At 43.8% G+C, this 25895-nt stretch overlaps 1 protein-coding gene across 4 annotated transcripts in view; it reads right to left on the minus strand.

Moving 5' to 3' along the window:
- The window catches only part of SMCO4 (single-pass membrane protein with coiled-coil domains 4), a 78310-nt gene that overhangs the window by 12013 nt on the left and 40402 nt on the right, over positions 1 to 25895 (minus strand). For 3 of the 4 annotated variants that reach the window (XM_068978572.1, XM_068978571.1, XM_068978570.1), the window contains exon 3: positions 22765 to 22842. The gene's annotated coding sequence lies outside the window, so the exon portion shown is untranslated. Of the gene's footprint in view, positions 1 to 22764; positions 22843 to 25621; positions 25723 to 25895 lie in introns of those variants that run through there. The other variant, XM_068978573.1, reaches the window with a different exon arrangement.

Below are 25895 nucleotides of genomic sequence, written 5' to 3' on the forward strand. Positions count from 1 at the left end.
ACACACGGGGCAGGGGAAAGATGGGGGGCGGTCATGAGGCAGGCAACGCGATGGACGCCCAGACACTGATGGATCTCATCACTAACCCGTGACGGCCCACTGCCCTCCTTTGAAGACAAGTCAAATTTACAGTGATCAGAAACTTCAAGCACAGCAATTTGTTTTAACTAGTTGACCTGAAGCAAACTCAACCACAGAAAGAGCAAAGGAGACGACTAAACAGAAGCAAAGGAATGTGAAAGTCCTGTAAGAGGATCCAAAACAGTAACTTCTGAAATGGTTAAGATGCCCAGAAAGAAATAGTTAACAGCCGCACATACCACACAAATTAAAACCAAAGTTTTACGGATGATATTGGATACGACTTAGTGACTGAACACCAATGCAACCTTATTATGTGCAGCATGCTCTGATATTTCATATTTTGTTTCCACTTCAATCCATGGAAAATGACTTGCAGTCAAAAATACACTGGAAGGAGACCAGGAAGGGCTGGTAAATATTTCAATCTCATTCCCAGAAGAAGTCGCAGAAACAGCCTGACAGCCTTTTTCACCTTGATGAATAACAAGCTCTTATGAGAATGAAATGAAAGAAACAACATGTGAAGTTACAAGCTCTTCTAGGTATTGTCATTCCTTAAGTGGCAATTCTTGATTCAAACCTGCAGGTTCCCTGAACCTCATCTGCTATTCAACTAGGTCCTCTTAGATCCTAGGTACTGAAAGTAAGCATCACTAATTTATCACTTTGGTAATGAGAGCTCAACTCTGTGACAGGTGAAAACTAAGACAAGGTTGAAGGAAAATTCCTGAAGATAATCATACCAGCCAATTACATGCACTGCACTGGATGTCTATTTTTTTAAGGCAGTGTTTCTCTAACTTTTCCATCTCAAACATGGCAGAGAGGGGTGGAGAATCAATCCTGGAGGCAAAGCCAATACAAGACTAAAATTGTAATTGTCTCCTCTTTTATTTGAACGTGTCAAGCAATTATATATATTAGCCCTTGCTGTTCACTTGGGATGTGCATGGCACTGTGCTAAGGGGGCTCTCAGTGTCCCAGGCAAGGAATGTTTTTGTTTCTTTTTTTAATTGGGCTGTGCCAGGTCTTAGTTGTGGCACATGGGTTCTTCAGTCTTTGATGTGGCATGCAGGATGCTTAGCCGCAGCATGCGAACTTAGCTGTAGCATGTGAACTCTTAGTTGGGACATGTAGGATCTAATTTCTGGACCAGGGATCGAACCTGAGTCATTGGGAACCTGAGCAGTGGGAGCTCAGAGTCCTAGCCACTGGACCACCAGGGATGTCCTGAGAAATGAGGTCTTGAAAGTCAGTGTAACTTGCCCAGGACCACGAAGCAAGGAAGTGATGGGACAGATTCAAATGTACCCAGTCTAGCTTCAGAACCCTGCTGTAACCACTAAGCTATTTGAATTCCCCTCCAACAAGGAGCCATATTTGTTTTCAGTTCAGTTCAGTCGCTTAGTCATATCCGACTTTTTGCAACCTCATGGACTGCAGCAGGCCATGCTTCCCTATCCATCACAAGCTCCAGGAGCATGCTCAAACTCATGTCCATTGAGTCAGTGATGTCATACAACCATCTTATCCTCTGTCATCCCCTTCTCTTCCCACCTTCAATCTTTCCCAGCATCAAGGTCTTTTCCAATGAGTCGGTTCTTTGCATCAGGTGGCCAAAGGACTGGAGCTTCAGCTTCAGCATCAGTCCTTCCAATGAATATTCAGGACTGATTTCCTTTAGGATGGACTGGTTGGATCTCCTTGCAGTGCAAGGGACTCTCAAGACTCTTCTCCAAAACCACAGTTCAAGAGCATCAATTCTTCGGTGCTCAGATTTCTTTGTAGTCCAAATCTCACATCCATACATGACTACTGGAAAAACGATAGCTTTGACTGGACGGACCTTTGTCTGCAAGGTGATGTCTCTGCTTTTTAATATGTTGTCTAGTTTGGTCATAGCTTTTCTTCCAAGGAGCCAGCGTCTTTTAATTTCATGGCTGCAGTCACCATCTACAATGATTTTGGAGCCCCCCAAAATAAAGTCTGTCACTGTTTCCATTGTTTCCCCATCTATTTGCCATGAAGTGATAGGACCAAATGCCATGATCTTAGTTTTCTGAATGCTGAGTTTAAGCCAACTTTTCCACTCTCCTCTTTTACTTTCATCAAGAGACTCTTTAGTTCTTCTTTGCTTTCTGCCATAAGGGTAGGGTCATCTGCATATCTGAGGTTATTGATATTTCTCCCAGCGCTCTTGATTCTAGCTTATGCTTCATCCAGCCTGGCATTTTGCATGATGTACTCTGCATATAAGTTAAATAAGCAGGATGACAATAAACAGCCTTGACATACTCCTTTCCCGATTTGGAACCAGTATGTTGTTGCATGTCCAGTTCTAACTGTTGCTTCTTGACCTGCATACAGATTTCTCAGGAGGCAGGTAAGGTGGTCTGGTATTCCAATCTCTTGAAGAATTTTCCACAGTTTGTTGTGATCCACACAGTCAAAGGCTTTGGCATAGTCAATAAAGCAGATGTTTTTCTGGAACTATCTTGCTTTTTCTATGATCCAATGGATGTTGGCAATTTGACCTCTGATTCCTCTGCCTTTTCTAAAACCAGCTTGAACATCAGGAAGTTCATGATTCACGTATTGTTGAAGCCTGACTTGGAGGATTTTGAGCATTACTTTGCTGGCTTCTGAAATGAGTGCAATTGTGTGGTAGTTTGAGCATTCTTTGGCATTGCCATTCTTTGGGATTGGAAAGAAAATTGACCTGTAACAGTCCTGTGGCCACTGCTGAGTTTTCCAAATTTGCTGGCATATTGAGTACAGCACTTTCACAGCATCATCTCTTAGGACTTGAAATAAGTCAACTGGAATTCTATCACCGCCACTAGCTTTGTTTGTAGTCATGCTTCCTATGGCCCACTTGACTTCACATTCCAGGATGTCTGGCTCTAGGTGACTGATCACACCATCATGATCATCTGGGTCATGAAGATGTTTTTTGTATAGTTCTGCTGTGTATTCTTGCCACCTCTTCTTAATATCTTCTGCTTCTATTAGGTACATACCATTTCTGTCCTTTATTGTGCCAATTTTTGCATGAAATGTTCCCTTGGTATCACTAATTTTCTTGAAGAGATATTTAGTCTTTCCCATTCCATTGTTTTCCTCTATTTCTTTGCACTAATCACTGAGGAAGGCTTTCTTATCTCTCCTTGCTATTCTTTGGAACTCTGCATTCAGATGCTTGTATCTTTCCTTTTCTCCTGTGCTTTTCTCTTCTTTTCACAGCTATTTGTAAGTCCTCCTCAGTCAATCATTTTGCCTTTTTGCATTTCTTTCTCCTGGGGATGGTCTTGATCCCTGTCTCCTGTACAACATCACAAACCTCCATCCATAGTTCTTCACGCACTCTGTCTATCAGATCTAATCACTTGAATCTACTTGTCACTTCCACTGTATAATTATAAGGGATTTGATTTAGGTCATACCTGAATGGTCTAGTGGTTGTCCTTACTTTCTTCAATTTGAGTCTGAATTTGGCAATAAGGAGTTCATGATCTGAGCCACAGTCAGCTCCTTGTCCTGTTTTTGTTGACTGTATAGAGCTTCTCCATCTTTGGCTGCAAAGAATATAATCAGTCTGATTTCGGTGTTGACCATCTGGTGATGTCCATGTGTAGGGTCTTCTCTTGTGTTGTTGGAAGAGGGTGTTTGCGTACGACCAGTACGTTTTCTTGGCAGAACTCTGTTAGCCTTTGCCCTGCTTCATTCCGTATTCCAAGGCCAAATTTGCTTGTTACTCCAGGTATCTCTTGACTTCCTACTTTTGCATTCCAGTCCCCTATAATGAAAAGGACATCTTTTGGGGGTGTTAGTTCTAGAAGGTCTTGTAGGTTTTCATAGAACTGTTCAACCTCAGCTTCTTCAGCTTTACTGGTTAGGACATAGACTTGGATTACTGTAATACTGAATGGTTTGCCTTGGAAATGAACAGAGATCATTCTCTTGTTTTTGAGATTGCATCCAAGTACTGCATTTCGGACTCTTGTTAACTATGAGGGCAACTCCATTTCTTCTAAGGGATTCTTGCCCACAGTAGTAGATGTAATGGTCATCTGAGTTAAATTCACCCATTCCAGTCCATCTTGGTTCACTGATTCCTAAAATGTCGATGTTCACTCTTGTCATCTCCTGTTTGACCACTTCCAATTTACCTTGACTCATGGACCTAACATTCCAGGTTCCTATGCAATATTGCTCTTTACAGAATCGGACTTTACTTCCATCACCAGTCACATCCACAACTGGGTGATGTTGTTGCTTTGGCTCCATCTCTTCATTCTTTCTGGAGTTATTTCTCCACTCTTCTCCAGTAACTTATTGGGCACCTACTGACCTGGGGAGCTCATCGTTCAATGTCATACCTTTTTCCCTTTTCATACTGTTCATGGGGTTCACAAGACAGGAGTACTGAAGTGGTCTGCCATTCCCTTCTCCGGTGGACCATGTTTTGTCAGAACTCTCCACCATGACCTGTCTGTCTTGGGTGGCCCTACAGGGCATGGCTCATGGTTTCATTGAATTAGACAAGGCTGTGGTCCATGTGATCAGTTTGATTAGTTTTCTGTGATTGTGGTTTTCATTCTGCCTGCCCTTTGATGGATAAGGATAAGAGGCTTATGGAAGCCTCCTGATGGGAGAGACTGACTGATGGGGAAACTGGGTCTTCTTCTGATGGGTGGAGCCATGTTCAGTAAATCTTTAATCCAATTTCCTGTTGATGGGCAGGGCTGTGTTCCCTCCCTGTTGTTTGACCTGAGGCCAACTATGGTGGAGAAAATGAAGATAATAACCTCCTTCAAAAGGTTCTGTATGTGCACTGCTGCACTCTGGGTCCCTGACCCTGCACCAGGCCACCACCAACCACGCCTCCACCAGACACTCCTGGACACTCACGGGCAAGCCTGGCTCAGTCTCTTGTGGGGTTACTGCTCCTTTCTCCTAGGTCCTGGTGCACACAAGGTTTTGTTTGTGCCCACCAAGAGTTTGTTTCCCTAGTCCTGTGTAAGATCTGGTGGCTCTATGGTGGGGTTAATGGTGACCTCCTCCAAGAGGGTTTATGCCACAGGCTGTATGAGCCAGGTCTGCTGCACACAGAGCCCCCGTGGCAGTCCACTGCTGACACGTACCTCCACAAGAGACACTCAAACACAGTTCTGGCTCAGTCTCTGTGGAGTCTCTGGGTCCTGGTGCACACAAGGTTTTGTTTGTGCCCTCTAAGAGTCTGTTTCCCCAGTCCTGTGCAATATTCTTTAAATGTTGTTTCCCTCAAACCTTTAGGTAAAACAGGACCCACATCACCCCAAGGATCTGCCCACATGATGGGCAGCACCTTGGGCATGTGGAACCCCAAGTCTGCCAGAATGCTTCTGGCTTCCTCATACTCTGTAGCCAGGTGTAGGCTACCAGCCCTTCTCTCCTAGACACAGGACACCATCCTCGTGTTCTCTTAGACATGAGCTTCATTGACAACCAACATATCACCAGCGCCAGTTGTTTGTGGCATCTTTAAAATGAAAAATTCATCTCTATGCTAAATCACAGCAAGTTAATTGCAGCACCTGGCTGATGGCAGACATACTGAGAGAGTGTGAAGCATTGACTGAAACATCAAATGCAAAGAACAACTGCAACCACATGCACCCAAGACTGCATGCCTGGGCCCTTCTCTCTGTTGTTGTTTTTTTTTTTTTTTTTTGCCCTTCTCAAGCACAGTTACTGGGGCTGACCCCACAGAGGGCCAGCCTCAGAGAGAGACGGGCAAGTTCTCTAGACCACTCATCTTTTCAACAGACACTCACTGGGCACCTAAGTGCTGGGGACTAGCCAATGACACAGAGTCACTCACTCACCAGTTCATTCCATCAAGCACTTAGCAGGCAGCTACTCCATGTCAGGCCCTGCTCGTCTGCACATACAGACAGATGAACTGACCAGTCCATCCCAACAGTCACTGATTCACCTGGGTGCATGAGTCATTATCCTGGCAGTGGAGATGGAATCACGAACAACACAAAGTTCCAGCTCTGATGGAACATACATTCCAGGAAAGGCAGACGGACGAAAGACAAATCAATACATAGCGTGTCAAGGAGTGAAGTGCTGTGAAGAAAGACAAAGCAGCATAAGGTGACAGCAGAGGGCATGCTGCAATACTAACAGCGTTACAGGGGCCCATATCAGATTAGACAGCAGAGACCTCAAGGAGAGGCAGGATTGAGGCTTGAGCAGAACCAGGGCAGGAGGGCCTGAACAGATGGCACCTTTGCAGCACCACAATGTGGGCCCACAGGCGCCTGATGCCTGGTGAACGAGAGGAGGAGCTGAGAAGGCAAGAAGATTACACCAAAGCAGAAGCTACAGACCCACAGCGAGGTCTCCAAGCCTGTTGTTTGTGCTTCACTGCAGGCCCTGACCACTGACAAAGTCCAGGTATCCTGCAAAAGGCATCAGTAAACCAGGCTGCTGTGCAGAATCTACCCAGTGGCAACACTGCCCGGTTCCCCGTATGGCATCCAGCACCCCTGACATGGTGACAGAAAGAGCCCACATGCCCTCAAGCTCACAGCTTCTCATCTCGGCCAGCTTTACTCACACACAGATGAAAAAGCCTGCCTGAGCCCCTTAGTCAAAATCAGGTGCCATTTTGCCTACATCTACATCTTTAAAATAGCCCTTCTTTGCTCCACTCTTTTCTTTTTAAAGAGTTCATCATTTTTGTCCACCTCCCCCACCAGAAGAAGTTCAGTAAGCATTTACTGAATTTTAAACCTGTTCCTCTTACTAATGTCACCCAAGGCAGAAGTTTGGGGGGTTTTTGGATGCCTCCCCTTGCCCCAGTTCCTTGTATCAAATTATCCCCCAAGACCTATGTTAGGGAAATTAAAATAGTGGAAGTCTTGTTCAGGCTTCAAAGCAGGAGAGCAGGCCTCTGACCTGCCTGGACACTGCCCAGATTCCCTGCCTGCCGGCAAACACAGCAAGTCAGGCAACACTTCAGATAAGAAAGGGAGTTCAGTTCAGTCTCTCAGTCATGTCCAACTCTTTGCGACCCCATGAATCGCAGCACGCCAGGCCTCCCTGTCCATCACCAACTCTCGGAGTTCACTCAAACTCAACGTCCATCAAGTCGGTGATGCCATACAGCCATCTCATCCTCTGTCGTCCTCTTCTCCTCCTGCCCCAATCCCTCCCAGCATCAGAGTCTTTTCCAATGAGTCAACTCTTCACATGAGGTGGCCAAAGTACTGGAGTTTCACCTTTAGCATCATTCCTTCCAAAGAAATCCCAGGGCTGATCTCCTTCAGAATGGACTGGTTGGATCTCCTTACAGTCCAAGGGACTCTCAAGAGTCTTCTCCAACACCACAGTTCAAAAGCATCAATTCTTCAGTGCTCAGTCTTCTTCACAGTCCAACTCTCACATCCATACATGACCACTGCAAAAACCATAGCTTTGACTAGACGGACCTTAGTCAGCAAAGTAATGTCTCTGCTTTTGAATATGCTATCTAGGTTGGTCATAACTTTTCTTCCAAGGAGTAAGCGTCTTTTCATTTCATGGCTGCAGTCACCATCTGCAGTGATTTGGGAGCCCAAAAAAATAAAGTCTGACACTGTTCCCACTGTTTCCCCATCTATTTCCCATGAAGTGACGGGACCGGATGCCATGATCTTCTTTTTCTGAATGTTGAGCTTTAAGCCAACTTTTTCACTCTCCTCTTTCACTTTCATCAAGAAAGCGAGTGGGTCTTGGAATTTTTGAGTCTCTGGAGGTCTGGCCAGTCCCCCAGGGTCTAACGAAATCCCATGATTCACAAACTGAAATGAACACTGTAAAATGGTTACAGTGTAAAACCAGAGCTGTGTTTTTGCATGCAAACTGATGATGATATCAGTTTGCAGCCTTGGATTACAAGTGGGAGCCCACAAAACTGCAATTTGAAATGTCACCCATGGGATGACACACCACCTTGGAACCGTTTCCCAATTGGGACCCCAGATTGCTGTTAATGAGGGCCTTTCCAGCGCTGCTGAAGTCTGGATATAGGTGGGCCCAATTTGGTGATGTTTATGCTGCTATTTCTATTGTTTCTATTTCTTTTCTTTTAATGAATGCATATTGGAATTAAGTCAAATAATCCTCTACAAAAAACTGAAATTGTTTATGTGTGTAAAGAGTGGTTTCTTTTGTTAATCAATCCTTTGAACCTAAAAGGAAAGTACAACTTTTGGCAAAACAGACCTACTAATCCCTTTTCCTAAACATTTCTCAACACATTCTCCTGCTCCATTCCCACTACCACTAGGTCAGGCCCTTGTCTGGTTCATGCAGATTTTTGCAACCTGTGTTTCCCTGCCTTGCCTTGCTACTTTCTCAAGCTCTAAGTAGTACAAACATTACTAAATCTCTCTAAAATCACTGCCCATGGATGGGTGTGGACCCACTCCACACACTTTCCCCTTCTGAGCAAAACATATGCAGTAGTAGTTGTGAAGAATCACTGTAGAAGCAAATGCAGGAGATGTACCCATTTAAGGTATGGATGACTCATTCCCTGGTGGCTCAGACAGTAAAGAATCTGCCTGCAAGGCACATGACCCAGTTTGATCCCTTGGTAGGGAAGATGTCCTGGAGAAGGGAATGGCTATCCACTCCAGTATTCTTGCCTAGAGAATTCCATGGACAGAGGAGCCTGGCAGGCTACAGGGCATGGAATTGTAAAAAGTCAGACATGGCTGAGCAACTAACACTTTCACTTTTTCACATGGATGACTCATTTAAGTCAAATGCATGTTTTAAAGTCTATGGCATCACCAACTCAGTGGGCATGGGTTTGAGTAAACTCCAGGAGTTGGTGATGGACAGGGAGGCCTGGCATGCTGCAGTCCATGGGGTCACAAAGAGTCGAACATGACTGAGTGACTTAACTGAACTGTTGGAGGTAAACAATCAACCAAATAATAATGAGAAAGCCAAGCTATCAGTGATTGATAATTAAACATCTAGATTTCTACCAATTAAAAATTGCCACAAATTCAAGATGCTGGCAACAGTACACTCTTATTACAGTGCTGTTTGCAAAAACCTATGGGAAATTCTACGGCCTGTGTAAGTTCATGCTCTATGGGAACCTGAAATGCATGACTGCTCACATGGTGAGGAACTAGCCTCCAAGTGAAGGACGAGACAGACTCATCCAGAAACTCCAGCAGGCAGGACAGTCATCCCTCAGGATCTGCAGGGCGTTGGTTCCAGGACCCCCGTCTTCAATGTGCACCCAAGTCCCTGGTATAAAATGGCATAGTATTTGCATGTAAACTATGGCACAGCCTCCCATATACTTTAAATCATCTTTAGATTCCTTGTAATACCTAACATAATGTAAATGATATGTAATTAGTTGTTGTATGTGACAAATTCAGCTTTTGCTTTTTGGAACTTCCTGGAATTTTTTTTTCTCAAATATTTTCAGTCCAAGGCTGATTAGAGTCACCAGTGGAGAACCCAAGGACAAGGAGGTCAGACTGCAACACCAATCACATTTCAGTAGCTTTTAATGACATCCTTGTGATCACAAGTAGATAGCCTGCAATCATACCTTGAACTTGGAAGTCTGTGGAATTCCGAGACCCACACCCTTAGAAACCGCTGAAAGAAACTGCATGTCTGAATCAGATCATTGCCATCCAGGAGAAACCTTTTAAGTAAAGACCCAGACTGTAGAATCCCTACTGTACAACCAAACCTCCAGGATCTCCCTTGTATAAAGTCCCATGGGGACATTCTGCAGAATGACCTAACCCATGCCCATCTTTCAGCCCCCAGCCCAGTCCACGCCTCTAACTACAGTGGTTATGCAGCCTCCTTGAGCCCTCTGGGCATGGCACCCCTTTGCTGACCACCCAGGCCTCCACTCATGCAGTTATCTGAAATGCCCTCATACACCTCTTTTCTCCCAGCCACCCTTCCACTTGGCAAATTCCTCCTTCAAGACCCAGCTCAAGGGTCACACACTCCAGAAAGCATTTCATGACTCCCCAGTCCCTGAGGTGAGTGGGGGGGCTCATCTCTGTGCTCCCATTACATCTGGGGACAAACTGAACCCCAGTGCTCACCATGCTGCGCTAAGAGCCCACGTCTGCTATTCCCATTATGTTATAATCTTTGCTTGCAGCTCATCACAGTGATTCATCCAAGTGGTACTAGAAAAAATTCCAGACTAAAGGTCACAGAAAAGTTGTCCTCATTTGAAGCCAAAGTGCACCAAAAATAAAGCTGGAATTTCAGTAATTCCCATTACCTTGACTGAAAGGCTCGAGGAGAATGGAGAGTGTCACTGGATTCAGACAGAACCCACTTTTCAGGTGGCTACACACACACAAACACACACACACACATAAGCAAAGTTCAAAGGTGAAAGGGAAGAAAGCAAGTAGGCATCACAGTAGGAGAAATGTGTATAAAAAGAAAAGCTGTGTACTGGTATTTTGTCTGTCTCTTTTTTTCCCTTGTAGAAAGTCAGTCTTTTCTTCTACTGGCTTGGAACAAAGTTTCATTCATGATTTCCTGAGCTAAAATGTTGTGTACATTTTTATGTCAAAATATTAGGGGGAGGAGCACTTGGAGAATAGCACAATATTAGGTTTTAGAATTTTTGTTAACTACATATTGATTATTTACTTGTCAAGGCTTTAAATGAAATAATGGTCCACCTCTGTGTTCTAAGCATTGATAGGGTTGATATTCTGGGGTTTGAGGAACAAAGCACTCACCATTTCCCAGAACTCCATATCCACCCTAAGTGTACCTTAGCCAGCCAGCAGGTATTTTATTGCACTAGGAAAATCAGAGTCACTTCGATCTGCCCAGGAAGTCAAAAGTGAAAGGGCAAAGCATCTCACGAGCTACTTTAATGCAACAGCAACAATGCTGTGGCATCTCCAGCCAGGCCCGGGGCCCAGACATCACAGTCCCCTCCACGGGCCCTGCTGGGTGCATGGGCTCCATCCCAGTGTGGGAGGAGGTCATTGAAGCTTTGAGAAAGAAGTGAATGATGAGAAAAGCATTGCTAAAGATCCCCTGGCTTCAACATGGTGAGCAAAATGGAGGAAAAGTAGAAGCAGGGCAACCAGTTCAAGGGCCTTTGCAGTGACCCAGGCAAACAATGACATCACCAACCTGGGAGACACATGAGGAAAGGTAGCAGATAAATTCAAGACCTGCTTCGGAAGCGCCACTCGGACTCGGCAATTTGGAGGAAGAGAAAAGTAAGGGATAACAGGTGACTCCCCAGTTTCTGGACTGAAAAAGTGAGCTATCAGTTGTGCTCCTTAATGAGATGGGGGGAAGGGAAGGCTGGAAAGAGGCTGTGGCAGAAGGGGACCAAGAGTTAAAATTGGGACGCATTAAGCTTGAGGGGCCCATGAGACAGCCAAGTTCACTAACTCCTATCAAAGGTATAAGCAGAGTGAAACCGCTGAGCTGTGGCAGACTAAGAGGAATGAGAATCAGACAGTCCTTGCCACAGGCATGCACACCCTGGACAGGGATGCAGGTCCCCTAGAAGGCACAGCAGCTGAGAGCTGGAGTTCAGGGATTGTGGAGCAATCCCAGGGAGAGGGCTGCTGTTGACTGTGGAGAGACGGATCAGGGGATGTGAGGGAGGAGATCGTGGTGGGAAATGCGGGTGGAGGAAAGCCAGGCACCATGGAAGCAAGGTGATACTGCTGAGTACACATAGGGGGTGGAGCCATCACCATAGCCACTCTCCCTACAGGCCAGGATCTGTAGGTGAACAATAGAGAGGCTGACCCATCAAACACCTGACACACTGAACTACAGGGTAGGATCCCGCTCAGGGTGCCCCTTTAAGTGACTGATGCACCAATCTACAGAGTAGGACCCCAGGCAGGGGGTCCCCTCTATGTGTCTGATGCACTGAACAACAGAGAAGGACCCCAGTCAAGGGAGCCCTCTAAGTGCTTGAATGGCTGGAGCTACAGATGAAGACTGGCCAAAGAGGCCTTCTGATCACCAGATACAAGAGGCTGGAAAAAAGACTCTCATAGAGCCATAACTCCTGCAGCAGAGGCAATCCGTGTCCCTACACACTTGATGCCACCAGAATCCCCACAAGTCAAGCAGCTGCACCAGCTTCATGCTCAGCCCTCACTGGGGCAGAGCTGCCAGAGGCAAAAGAAGTCTCTCGTATATGCCTGCAGTGTCACATCAGTCATGTCCAATGCTTTGCAGCCCTGTGGACTGTGGCCTGCCAGGCTTCTCTGTCAGCGGGTTCTCCAGGCAAGAATACTGGAGCATACTGTCCAACACTGGTCGCCATACCCTTCTAGAGCACTGTATTTCCTGCTGCCCTAGCCGCCAACCCCCCCGAGTACCTGGTGCTGCCAGAACCCCTCTCTGTGTCTATGGAATACATAAAGGCCATTGAGAGCTCCCACAAAAGAAAACACACTAGTTCTGACAGGTGTGGACACTGGCGGCAAGAACACACAGGAGCAGGACCAGATTAGACTCTGAGCTGCCCACACAGCAGGTCCAGAGGTCGGCAGAGTGCTGGAGAGCATCACAGGGAGGTGAGGGAGGCTGTGACTCCCAGCGAGGGAAAGAACTCTGACAGCAGTGACTCAAGAAAAACATTTATTTCTTATGTTTTGACTTGTTCTATAGATTCTTTTGGATTTTTTTTTCTTTTTTTCCCCTCCTCTGCCGTAGTTGTCAATTTTATTGGCACTATGAAATCTAATTAAGCTTTTGAGCTTTTTTTTTCCTAAGTCATATTTTTTACTGTTGGTAAAAACCTCTGCCTTTACATTGGGCTTTTGCAGTTCTGTGGAGTTATCCTTTTGTTTTTTTCAATACTCTTCCTTTATTTCCCACTTTTTCAAATTTTAATTTTTAATTTTTTAAACCTATTTTATTTTTTCTACATTTATTCCTTTGTTTGCTTTTCCTACTGTTCTTTACCCCTTGGAGTTAATCTTTAATGTATATAAATCTTATTTATCTACCTCTGTTTAACTTTGCATATCTATTCTTTTTTTCTTTGTTTCTTCCCATTCCTCTCAACAAATCTGTTAGTTTTGTTTTTGTCACTTTATTTCCCACATGGCACCTTGCTTCAGTTTTATTTTCCAGTTTGTGCTTTAGTTAGTTTTGTTCTTAACTCGTAAATATAATTTTTGATTTTCTTTGTTCACCAGGTCAATTTATTGTACTTTATTTTTGATAGACTGTTTTGATTTGTTGATGGGTGTCTATGTATATGCGTATATTTCATTATTTTACTTATTGTTCCCTGATTTTGTAACTGCCATTTGCCTGGGGTTCATCTTCAGTTTTTTGTTTTAGGGTATTTGTTTTAATCTCACTTAATGCCATAACAAACCGCTTGTGGAATCTTTGTTCCTGACCAGAGATCAAGCCCTGAGCCTTTGGAGTGGGAGCACTGACTCCAAGACCCTAGATACCAGAGAGCTAACCTGAGGTGCTATCAAATGCTGAGAACTCGCACAAAGGCAACCACTTGCATACAAGACCTGGCATCAGCCAGCCACCAGTAGCACCCTGTGCAGGACACCTCATCTAAACAACAAACAAAAATACAAGCCCCATCATCAGCAGAAAAGTACCACTTCACTCAACCTTGCCCATCAGAGGAAAAACAAACAAACAAAAAACTCAGCACAAACATCACCTCATACGAAGCTTCCACAACTGAGGACAGTCTCTGAGACCCCTGAAACGGCATCAAACGAACCAGCATTCAAATTACAGGGGTCCCAGAAGAAGAAGAGAAAAAGAAAGGGTATGAGAAAATTTTTGAAGAGATTATAGTTGAAAATTTCCCCAACATAGAAAAGGAAATAGTCAATCAAGTCCAAGAGGCGCAGAGTCCCATACAGGATAAGCCCAAGGAGAAACATGCCAAGATGCATACTAATCAAACTAACAGACTAAACATAAAGAAACAATATTAAAAGCAGCAAGGGAGAAGCAACAAGTAACATACAAGGAAAACCCCATATGCTTAACAGCTGGTCTTTCAGCAGAAACTCTGCAGGCCAGAAGGGAATGGCAGGAAATATTTAAAGTACTGAAAGGGAAAAGTCTACAACCAAGATTACTGTACCTGCAAGGATCTCATCCAAAATTAATGAAGGAATAAAAAGCTTCTCAGACAAGCAAGTTAACAGAATTCAGTACCACCAAACCAGCTTTACAACAAATGTTAAAGGGACTTATATAGTCAAGAAATACAACAGAAGAAAAAAGATCTACAAAATCAATCCTGAACAATTAAGAAAATGGCAAGAGGAAAAAAAAAAAAAAATATATATATATATATATATATATCAATAATTACTTTAAATGTAAATGGATTAAGTGCTCCAACCAAAAGACACAGACTGGCTGAAGGGATATAAGAACAAGACCCATATATATGCTGTCTACAAGAAATCCACTTCAGACCTCAAGACACATATAGACTATAAGTGAGAGGATGGAAAAATATATTCCATGCAAATAGGAAGTAAAAGAAAGCTTGAGTAGCAATCCTCATCAGAACAAATAGACCTTAAAATAAAGAATATTACAAGAAATAAAGAAGGACATTTATAATGATCAAGGGATCAATCCAAGAGGAAGAGATAACAATTGTAAATATCTATGCAACCAACAAAGGAGCACCTCAATACACAAGACAAACACTAACAGACATAAAAGGAGAAATTGACAGTAACACAAAAAAAGTAGGAGACTTTAGTAGGAGACACTGTGAGATGCCACTCACACCAATGGACAGATCATCGAAACAGAAAATTAATAAGGAAACACAAGTCTTAAATGAGACATTAGATAAGGTGGATCTCACTGATATCTTTAGGACATTCCATCAAAATGCAGAATACACCTTCTTCTCAAGTGCACATGAAACATTCTTCAGGATAGACCACATCTTGGATCACAAATCAAACCTCAGCGAATTAAAGAAAATTGAAATTGTATCAGGCATCTCCGACCACAATGCTATGAGACTAGACATAAACTATAAGAAAAAAACTGTAAGATACAGAAACAAGTGGAGATTAAACAACACATTCCTAAATAACAAGTTATTGAAGAAATCAAAAGGGAAATTAAAAAATTTCTAGAAACAAATGGCAATGAAAACATGACAACTCAAAACCTATGGGATGCAGCAAAAGCAGTTCAAAGAGGGAAGTTTATAGCAATACAGTCTTAGCTCAAGAAACAAGGAAAACATCGAATAGATACCCTAACTTTACACCTAAAACAACTGGAAAAAGAAGAACAAAAATCCCAAAAATTAGTAGAAGGAAAGAAATCATAAAGATCTGAGCAGAAATTAATGAAAAAGAAATGAAAGAAACAATACTAAAGATTAATAAATAAACAAAATTGACAAGCCTTTAGCCAGACTCATCAAGAAAATAAGAAGAATCAATTCAACAAAATTAGATATGAAAAGAAGAGGTTACAACAGACAATGCCAAAATAAAAATAATAGACTATTATGAATGACCATATAGCAATAAAATGGATAACCTGGAAGAAAAGGACAGATTCTTAGAAAAGTTCAATCTTCCATGACTGAACCAGGAAGAAATAGAAATCATGAACAACCCAATTACAAGCACTGAAACTGAAGCTGTGATTTAAAAAAATCTCCCAAAAAACAAAAGCCCAGGACCAAATGGCTTCACAGGAGAATTCTATCAAACATTTAGAGAAGAGCTAATGCCTATCCTTCTAAAAGTCTTTCAAAAAACTGCAGAGGAAGGAACACTTCCAAATTCATTGTACGAGGCCACCATCACCCTGACACCAAAATCAGACAGAGACAACACACAAAAAGAAAACTACAGGCCAATATCACAGATGAACATAGATGCAAAAATCCTCAACAAAATTTTAGCAAACAGAATTCAGCAACACATCAAAAAGCTGATACACCATCATCAAGTTGGGTTTATTCCAGGGATGCAAGGATTCTTCAACATATGGAAATCAATCAATGTGATATACCATAGTAACAAATTGAAAGATAAAAACCATATGATCATCTCAATAGATGCAGAAAAAGCCTCTGACAAAATTCAGCACCCATTTATGATTAAAACTCTTCAAAAAATGGGCATAGAAGGAGCCTACCTCAACATAGTAAAGGTCATATATAATAAGCCTACAACAAACATTATTCTCAATGGTGAAAAACTGAAAGCACTCCCCCTAAGATCAGGAACAAGACAAGGGTGTCCACTTTCACCATTATTATTCAACATAGTTCTGGAATTCCTAGCTAAGGCAATCAGAGAAGAAAAAGAAATAAAAGGAATCCAGATCAGAAAAGAACTAAAGCTCTCACTGTTTGCAGATGACATAATACTGTACATAGAAAACCCTAAAGATACTATCAAAAAATTACTAGAACTAATCAGTGAATTTAGCAAAGTTGCAGGATACAAAATCAATACACAGAAATCACTTCCATTTCTGTATATAACAATGAAAAATCAGAAAGAGAAATTAAGGAATCAATCCCATTCACCACTGCAACAAAAAAATTAAATATCTAGGAATAAACTTATCTAAGGAGACAAAAGAACTGTACGCAGAAAATTATAAGACACTAACGAAAGAAATCAAAGATGACATAAACAAATGGAAAGATATTCCATGTTCTTGGGTAGGAAGAAACAATATTGTGAAAATGACTATACTACCAAATGCAATCTACAGATTCAATGAGATCCCTATGAAATTACCAATGGCATTTTTCACAGAACTAGAACAAAAAATTTCACAATTCATATGGAAACACAAAAGACCCCGAATAGCCAAAGCCATCTTGAGAAAGAAGAATGGAGCTGGAGAAATCACCTTCCTGACTTCAGATTATACTACAAAGCTGTAGTCATCAAGACAGTATGGTATACTGGCACAAAAAGAGAAACACAGACCAATGAAGAAGATAGAAAGCCCAGAAATAAACCCACGCACCTGCGGGTACCTTATGTTTGATAAAAGAGGCAAGAATATACAATGGGGCAAAGACAGCCTCTTCAATAAACGGTGCTGGGAAAACTGGACAGCTACATGTAAAAAAATGAAATTAGAACACTTCCTAACACCATACACAAAGATAAACTCACAATGGATTAAAGACCTAAATGTAAGACCAGAGTGTAACTCTTAGAGGAAAACATAGGCAGAGCACTTGGTGACATAAATCAAAGCAAGACCCTCTATGACCCACATCCTAGAGTAGCAGAAATAAAAACAAAAATAAACAGGTGGGACCTGATTAAACTTAAAAGCTTTTGCACAGCAAAGGACACTATAGGCAAAGTAAAAAGACAACTTTCAGAATGGGAGAAAATAATAGCAAATGAAACAACTGACAAAGGATTAATCTCCAAAATATACAAGCAGTTCATACACCTCCATACCAGAAAAACAAACAACCCAATCAAAAAATGGGTAAAAGACCTAAACAGACACTTCTCCAAAGATGACATACAGATGGCTAACATATACATGAAAAGATGCTCAATATCACTCATTATTAGAGAAATGCAAATCAAAATTACAATGAGATATCACCTCACACCACACAACAAACGTACATCTCGTCAAAGCTATGATTTTTCCAGTAGTCATGTATGTATATGAGAGCTGGACTATAAAGAAAGCTGACCACCGAAATATTGATGCTTTTGAACTGTGGTGTTGGAGAAGACTCTTGAGAGTCCCTTGGACTGCAAGGCAATCAAACCAGTCAATTGTAAAGGAAATCAGATCTGCCTATTCACTGGAAGGACTGATGTTGAAGCTGAAACTCCAACACTTTGGCCACCTGATGCATAGAACTAACTCATTTGAAAAGACCCTAATGCTGGGAAAGATTGAAGGCAGGAGAAGGGGACGACTGAGGATAAGATGGTTGGATGGCATCACCAACACAATAGACATGAGTTTGAGTAAACTCCAGGGGTTGGTGATGGACAGGGAGGCCTGGCGTGCTGCAGTCCATGGGGTTGCAAAGAGTCAGACGTGACTGAGAGACCGAACTGAACTGATCACCTCACACTGGTCAGAATGGCCATCATCAAGAAGTCTGCTGCTGTTGCTGCCGCTGCTGCTGCTAAATCACATCAGTCATGTCCAACTCTCTGCAACCCCATAGATGGCAGCCCACAAGGTTCCTCTGTCCCTGGGATTCTCCAGGCAACAACACTGGAGTGGGTTGCCATTTCCTTCTCAAATGCATGAAAGTGAAAAGTGACAGTGAAGTCTCTCAGTCGTGTCTGACTCTTAGCAACCCCATGGACTGCAGCCTACCAGGCTCCTCTGTCCATGGGATTTTCCAGATAAGAGTACTGGAGTGGGTCGCCAGTGCCTTCTCCTCAAAAAGTCTACAGACAATAAATGCTGGAGAGGGTGTGGTGGAAAGGGAATGCTCTTGCACTGTTGGTGGGAATGTAAGTTGATACAGCTACTATGGAAGACAGTATGGAAATTCCTTAAAAAACTAGGAATAAAATCATCATATGACCCAGCAATCCCACTCCTAGGTATATACCCTGAGGAAACCAAAACTGAAAAAGACACATGTATCCCATTGTTCACTGCAGCACTGTTTACAATAGCTAGAACATGGAAGCAACCTAGATGTCCATTGACAGATGAATGGATAAAGAAGTTGTGGTACACATACAGGATGGAATATTACTCAGCCATAAAAAGGAGTACATTTGAGTCCGTTCTGGTGAGGTGGATGAACATAGAACCTATTATACAGAGTGAAGTGAGTCAGAAAGAAAAGAAAGAAATATCATATTGTAACACATATATACGGAATCTAGAAAAATGGTACTGAAGAATTTATTTGCAGGGCAGGAAAGGAGAAACAGACATAGAGAATAGAATTATGCACATGGGAAGATATATGGAAAGAGTAACCTGGAAACTTCCATTACCATGTGTAAAATAGATAGCCAATGGGAATTTGCTGTGTGTCTCAGGGAACTCAAACAAGGGCTCTGTATCAATCTAGAGGGGTGGGATGGGGAGGGACTGGGAGTTTCAATAAGGGAGGGGATATATGTATACCTAATCCCAGGGATGGGGGAGCCTGGTGGGCTGCCGTCTATGGGGTTGCACAGAGTCGGACACAACTGAAGCGACTTAGCAGCAGCATGGCTAATTCATGTTGAGGTTTGACAGAAAACAGCAAAATTCTGTAAAGCAATTATCCTTCAATTAAAAAATAAATAATTGTTTTAAAAAAAGATACAAAAAGAGCCGTGAAGCACAGAGGATAGAGTAATGGAAGCCTTGGGCGGATCTCACAAATGATCATTCCTGCCCTTCTCTCGGGGTGCTCATATGACCACCTCTGTGCCAGCTCAAGGTGGGGTGCACCTCATGGGGAGCTCATGTGGCCAAACTCAGCCAGGACACGTGCAAGCTACTTCTAAGATGACCTTCAGTAAAGCAGACGCCAGCTTTGGGGCTAAGAAAACAGTCCTGTTAATGATAAAATGGGCTTTGCATCACAGCACAATGCGAAGTAGAGCGTGTGTGTGTGTGTGTGTGTGTGTGTGTATGCTAAGTCACTTCAGTCCTGTCCAACTCTTTGTGACCCCATGGACTGTAGCCCGTCAGGTTCCTCTGTCCGTGGGATTCTCCAAGCAAGAATACTGGAGTGGGTTGCCATGCCCTCTTCCAGGGGATCTTCCTGACACAGGGATCAAACCTAGGTCTCCCACATTACAGGCAAATTCTTTATCATCCGAGCCTCCAGGGAAGCCCGAAGTGAAGTATACAGCCTGGTATTTTTTTCAATTACAATCATCGTAACAGGTGTGCTGATTTCCTGACACTGACATTTTCAAGGCGTCCAGGCAGAAGGGTCTCAGCATCTCGCCCTGTGTCCTGACAGTTACGTCGCTGGGGATACTGCCTTGTTTGGGGGATTCCAAATAGAACCTCCCCAGGGAAACGTCAATCTAAGGTGGTACAGATGCAGGAGAAGGTCTCACAAGAAAAAGCCCAGAGTAGATGGCCTGTTTTAGGGAAACAATGACTCTGAATTTGGCCTGTTTTAGGGAAACAACGACTCTGAATTTGGCCTGTTTTAGGGAAACAATGACTCTGAGTTCACATCCTGCTCTGAAGTTAATATGCCTTCTTCGGGACCAGCACCTGGTTTCGTATCAAAATGGATCTATTTTTCCAGTTTTGCCACCAAAGGACAAATCAAAATGCCATTCAACATTCTGTTTTCCAATTAAAAGTTGAGCCATTTCTTTAAAAACAAAAGAAAACAAAACACATTTAACCAGATAACCGCACAAGGCAATAAAGCGCTGTGCTCTGCCTCCTTGATGCATGGCCCCATCTGCAGTTATTTAAAGGCGCTTCCCTGGTGGCTCAGAGGGTAAAGCGTCTACCTGCAGTGCAGGAGACCCGGGTTCGATCCCCAGGTTGGGAAGATCCCCTGGAGAAGGAAATGGCAACCCAGTCCAGTACTCTTTGACTGGAAAATTCCATGGATGGAGGAGCCTGGTAGGCTATAGTCCATGAGGTCACAAAGAGTCGGACACGACTGAGCGACTTCACTTCAGAGGGGAGGCAGGAAGATCATTAGAGACAGCCAGATTAGGCTGCCCCAATCCCTGTTAGCGTCTTCCTGTGCTCCCAGAGTAAGACAGTGCAGCATTCATGTAAACTAACTCAATTTCCTGCATTTAAATAAGCCCGAACAAAAAATAAAATTCACGAGACTGACTGGAAGCTCTTGGGAAGAGGAGATCTACTTTTTTTTAAGAAAGTGTCCTGGCTGGGGGGTAGAGGAAACACCAGGATCAGACCTGGCTGGAGGTAGAGGAAACGCCAGGATCAGGCCTGGCTGGGGGGTAGAGGAAACGCTAGGATCAGGCCTGGCTGGAGGTAGAGGAAACGCCAGGATCAGGCCTGGCTGGGGTAGAGGAAACACCAGGATCAGACCTGGCTGGGGTAGAGGAAACACCAGGATCAGACCTGGCTGGGGTAGAGGAAACACCGGGATCAGACCTGGCTGGGGTAGAGGAAACACCAGGATCAGACCTGGCTGGTGGTAGAGGAAACACCAGGATCAGGCCTGGCTGGGGTAGAGGAAACGCCAGGATCAGGCCTGGCTGGGGTAGAGGAAACGGCAGCATCAGACAGCATCTCGGGTCAACAGGCCAAGGCTCCCCACCGAGAGGACCCTGGAGTGGGTGAAAAGGGCCCCCTGGCTTTGTGACAGAAGCAGCTTCCAAGAAGAACTAGCAAGACGGTGCCAGGGAGAGAAAAACCAGATGCTGTTCACAATGGCAACGGGCCTCACATATCCAGTACTCTGAGTTTCCGGGAATGGGAAGTTACCATTTGCCCCTGCCTATTTCCTAGGATTGGTGGGAGAAGGAACTCTGGTGGTGTGCACAGAAGCACTTTCTGAAAGGGGAAGAACTCATCAAATGTAGCAGACAACTGCTGGTTACTGTCAGGTAGGAAAGGCTGGAATGAGTCCTTTTAAGAGGATTGTGACCAACAAAACAGATAAAATAAGTAAGGAACATCTTTGGGATATTCAGCAGGTTCAGTAAAAGCAGGTGAGAAAATGAATCTACTGACAATAATTTAAAGCAAAAAAAAAAAAGATTAGGAGCAGGAAGGTGGGCTCAGATGCAACTCTCTGATGATTGAGGCAGTCTGGAGGATTATATGGATGAATAGATGGATGGGTGGGTGGGTGGAAGAGGGGTCTGCCATCCAGCAGACAAGAGGGCCACCGACACAGCATGACCAAACCCCACCTCGTGCAATCCCATTCAACACCAGCCCCAGCAAGGTGGAGTGGGGTGGGGAGCCACGCTTCCAAGGTCACTGGTTCCCTGACCTGCCCGTCACCTCCCTTCCCCTCAAGCTTCTGGACCACAGCTCTTAACGTGGAACCAAATTGCCCATGAAAAATAAAAACTAGATATGAAAGCTTTGCTTCATTTCCCCAATAGCCAAAACGCAAAAAGCAACTAGAGATTAAAAATCTCTGATGAATGCTCAAAGAATAAAATCGATTTATAGTACAGGCCCTATATGGGTCAAACGGTGGAGGTACATAGTGAATCCACATATGAGGTGACCACTGCTCATTCAATAAACATTTATGAAGGCATCTTCTATGTCTGAGGCACTGTTCAGATGCATCTTAAGGAAGTGACTGGGGGAAACACGCAAACAGGTAACTATAATCCAGTACGGAAGTGCTACAGTGGGGTGAGGGCCACAGAAAGCAGCCCCCACATCCCACCCGGCTGTAGGAGGACAGAGAGGAGAGGCACGGAGTGCCGCCCGGGATACAGGTCAGTAAGGAGAACGCGGTACAGGGGGGGTTCAAAGGCAGGAGAACCACATCAGCCAGAGGGGAAAGCCCTCATTTCCAAGATGGCAGCCACTGGTGAAGGTAAACTAGGGCGAGGCCAGGCAGAAGGTAAAATATTACATACAGGGATGTCTGAGAAACAATAGGGGCCCTCCAAACATGGGTTTCCCTCTTAAGGGGACTTTAGCAGACACGAATTTGCTTCTATTCACCTTTTCTTCAACTTCCAGGAACTGCTGCTTCAGTAGTTTCAGCAAACTGACTTCCAGGAAAGGTGATCTGGATTATTCCTGTTGAGAAATCAGAAGAGGTATAATAGGTTCGGTTGGTTTGCTTTCTGCAGACCTCCTGTGACACCTCCACCAAGTCCCTGCTGAGAGGGCAATTGCGTGGCTCCCCCGGCTGCTCCTCACCAGCACTCATCCGGCCCCACCCCGCCCTCCCTCACACCAGGCAGGACCGGAGGAGCCTGCCTCTCCAGCCCCCAGCACGCTGGTCAGGCTGTTCCCTGCATTCCTGAGGTTCCTGCAACAGACCGTCTGCTGACTTAAGCTGGAAAGAGAGCATTTCTTTTCTTGCAACCAAAAGTTACTTATTGAAAACTACAAGATCCAGGGTTAGGACTAAAAAGCAAAACACAAGTAGAGGGTGATGAAATAAAGACTTCTGAAACAAAGGAAAAATAAAAGATGAGAGACAGTGACTTGGGCCTCTCAACTACCATCCCATAATATCTGAGAGGAGAGGAAGAGAGAGAGGTGGGAAACCCAGAGAGGAGAACCAGCAAACAAGTCATAAAATCTCAGCGGTATTCAGGACTAAGATGGAGACCCAGGGAAGAGAGGGCTCCTAATATGGATATTACCCATAACAAAATAAAAAAGAATTTCAGTGAAAATATAAACATGAGAGACTCTGAAAGTGTCTACAGCACATGAATAATTGAGTAACCATACAGTGCCTATCAATACTACAATGAGAGGTGAAATAACTTACCGATAAGTCTTGATTTACTGTGCTGTCCCTTTTTTGGTCTTAATAAACATTTTATTTACTCATGGTTGGTGGGTCAGCAGTTAGTGCTGGGCTCAGTGGGGTGGTTTTTCTTCTGGTCTTGCCTGGTTTACTCATGTGGCTACAGGCATCTGTGGTTCAGCTGAGCCAGATGGTAGACCAGATGACTCAGTTCACATACTAGTGGCTGGTACTAGCTATTTATGCTATCTTTAGAGTCTATTTTAGTGAACATGAACATTTGTTTCGCTAAGATCTTGAAACATTTATGCCCACTATCCCCCTGACCTAATTTTCCATTGGTTTCTCAGTGGATCAACCATGAAATCACCTACTGCGGGGCTTCAAGACTCTAAACCCTTCTAATCCCTCTATTAGGGAGTAAGATTTTCATGAAGTTTAAAGATAAGGGCTATAAAAGGGAGGGCTGGGAGGCAGGGCTAGAAGGTAGATGGTTTTTCAGGGGGTCTGAATTTCAAGTTAAATTGCATGCATGCTCAGTCACTCAGTCATGTCTGACTCTTTGCAACCCTATGAACTGTAACCCACCAGCCTCCTCTGTCCTCTGGGATTTCCCAGGCAAGAATACTGGAGTGAGTTGCCAATTCTTACTCCAGGGGGTCTTCATGACCCAAGGATCAAACTGGCGCCTCCTGCACTGGCAGGCACATTCTTTACCACAGTACCACTTGGGAAGCCCCAAGTTAAGTTGGATTTTATTCAAGCAGCTTAAGAGTCAAGATGACTACAGGCTAATCCCATTCTCTGAGAGAATTATTACCACTCTGAACATGTAGAATGTTAAAACTGGGCTATGGAGGGAAAAGACAACCCAAAGCACCAAGACGAAAGCAGTCAGCTGGAAATTAAGTCGACGATAGCCATGGTCTTTACCCTTGACAGGGTACTTTGCCTGCTTTACAAAGAATTTCTAATAAAAACCAACTACAATAGCAACAGCTAATCTTTACATGGTAAAAACACTGTCCTAAGCTTACAAGGTGCTTAACAAACATTAACCCTCCTAATCCTCAGGTTGCTAATGTTGTTATTCCCACTTTACAGATCAGAAAATGGAGGCACCAATACTTAAGACACTTGCTCAAGATCACCCTGCTAGTAAGAGACCACACAGGGTTTTGAGCCCACCCCGTCTGGTTCAAAAGTCTATGCTCTTAAATCCTCTGACAGTCTGAATAATGGTCCCCAAAGATAATAGGCCCTAACTCTGGAACCTCTAAATGCTACCCGGGGTAGATATGGCACCTCTGCCGGTGAAGAATCTTAAGATGCAGAGACATCCTTGATCATCGGGTGGGCCCTAGATGCCCTCCCAAATGTCTCACAAGAGAGGCAGAGGGAGATTTCTTACACACACACAAACACACACAGGAAAGGCAGGTGAAAACAGAGGCAGGCGTTGGAGAGTCGGGGCCACATGCCAGGAACGCCGGCAAGCACCGGAAACTGAGGGTCGAGGGTGCACTCCCCCCAAGAGCCTCCAGGGGGCGCACCCTCCTCAGGCCCGGCTCAGACTTCTGGCCCCCAGAACTGAGGGAATCCATTTCCATGGTCTTAAGCCATCCAGTTTGTGGAAATCTGCAGCCAGAGGAAACTAATACAAGTTCCCATGCTGTAGTGCTCTCAATGCAAGATAAAATATGCTAAATGGGAAAAGGGAAAATCAAAATTTATACACAATGATCTTAATTATGCATATAAAAAGCATGCAAATGCAACAAAACGTTTTGTAGTGATTATCTCTGAATACTAGAAATTATGGGTAATTTTCAGCATTATGCCTTTTGATATTTTTCCAACTTTCTACAATTAATGTGAATTTCTTTTACAAAGAAATGAAAAAAAAACCCACTTTTTAAATTAGCAACTCATGATACTTCTGCAACTCTAACTCAATCACAAAAATGAAAACTCAAGAAACCTCCCTGAGGATTTTCCTAATTCGGTCTCAGAGCAACACCTGAAGAAACCAACCACCTGAGTGCATTTCATCTCCTAAGACTCTAGCCAAACCTCGGCCTCTCTAAAGCTTACCAGTTTCCAGACTCTGGCAGGACCTTGATGTGGCTAAAGAAGTTTCAGGCTTGGAAAGAAGAGGACAGTCTGAGTGGGTGCATGTTTTCTTATCTATCCATCCACACGAGGTGGTGGGGAGAGGGGAGCACTGGGAGAAGTCCTCACGTTCCCAGAGCCCATCCAGCTCATCCAGCCCAAACTGGCATGGGCCACACTCCAAGAACCAACAGGACTGGTTGCTAAACATGGAATGTTTGTCTTCTCTGTGGGTGACTTCACAGAGTGAAACAAC

The sequence above is a fragment of the Capricornis sumatraensis genome, chromosome 8 (genome assembly GCF_032405125.1).
Source record: "Capricornis sumatraensis isolate serow.1 chromosome 8, serow.2, whole genome shotgun sequence".
NCBI lineage: Eukaryota > Metazoa > Chordata > Mammalia > Artiodactyla > Bovidae > Capricornis > Capricornis sumatraensis.